Genomic DNA, 1519 nt, shown 5'->3' with positions numbered 1-1519 from the left:
GGTAAATTCAATGGTATTTGCGAATACTGTATGCAACATGTAGCGTTCATAAATTTAGTTGAAACGAAGTAAAGAATTAAAACGTCACTCCTGATGCAGCAGTTTTACCGCGTGACCAGCGAAAGTGTAGTTAGCGATAAACATTTTTCCTTTCATCATTTTGTGGCGGGGGGGGGGGGGGGGGGGGGGGTCGGGTTGTGAGCGATAAAAAGTTTATTAAAATTTGAAATTAGGTGTAAAGTTTGTTGCATGTCGCCAAGCACCCTTATTCTCTAATAATGAATGACTAAAGTGTCGGAATTCGCCCGTGATAAGCTACATTTGTTTTTCACCCCACCCCCGCCCCTCCAATAGGTACATGGTGTTTACCTCCACGTAAGTTAAATGCATTATGTCTATAGCCTCTGCGCAAGTGAAAGCAATGGGAAGAGAAGTGGCCGCGAAAAAAGTACGAACAAATAAACACGGATTTTTATGTATATGAAACTAGATTAATTCTGGTCTACCGGTTTGAACAGGCACGTGAAATTCGACTTTGAAAACTACTTGTTTCTAATGAGAAAGGGATTGACATTTCTCGTGCACATGAAAGATAAGATTGGCAGATTTGTTTCAGATGAGTCCACCTACACATTGGAAACAAACTGCAAGCATTTCCCGAAACGCCGGAGAAAATCTCATAATTGAAGGCTTAATGTCTACAGGGCACCGCTATCACATCCAGTGTATAGAAGGACAAACACCCTCTAGCTCGCCTGTTTTTCTTCCATAACCAGTTTCGACACTTTTTAAGCTAGTCCTAGGATCCATTAACTACCGTAAAGGAAAGAAAAGTGAGTACGATAGAACAAAGATAGTCCTAAAGGTGGCATACATACAGTGGCAGTATGCAAAATAAAAATAAAACAAGATGAAGCAAATAATGCCAATTATTGCGAAGCACAGACTGTCAGTTGGAAAAGAGTCAGTTAAAGCTACTGAGCCGGCCGTTGTAACCGAGCGGTTCTAGACGCTTCAGTCAGGAAGCGCGCTGCTGCTACGGTCGCAGGTTCGAATCCTGCCTCGGGCATGGATGTGTGTGATGTCCTTAGGTTAGTTAGGTTTAAGTAGTTCTAAGTCTAGGGGACTGATGACCTCAGATGTTAAATCCCATAGTGCTTAGAGCCATTTGAACCAAAGCTACTGAAGTTATGGAAATTGAACTGTAAACAAAGTTATGCACGTAACGCCACATGGTTGACAACATACTTCAGCATCTTATTAAAACTAAAGCAACTTTCAATAATAAGTTGACATTTTAAAGTAAAAAATAAAGATTAAAACTGCCTGCGCTTCGCAGTTATTCAGTATCATCTGCTTCATGTTGTTTGATTTTTATTTCGCGTACTGTCACTATAAGTGTTTTTACATCACTTTAAGAGTGCCTTTGCACTATCGTATTCCCGCTTCTTTCCTTTTTAGTGGTTAATGACTCAGAGTATGAACTAAAAAGTATCGAAACCGATTATTCAGCAAAATA

This window comes from Schistocerca americana, chromosome 8, assembly GCF_021461395.2.
Source record: "Schistocerca americana isolate TAMUIC-IGC-003095 chromosome 8, iqSchAmer2.1, whole genome shotgun sequence".
NCBI lineage: Eukaryota > Metazoa > Arthropoda > Insecta > Orthoptera > Acrididae > Schistocerca > Schistocerca americana.
The sequence above is the reverse complement of the archived record's forward strand: the minus strand, read 5'-3'. Positions refer to the sequence as shown.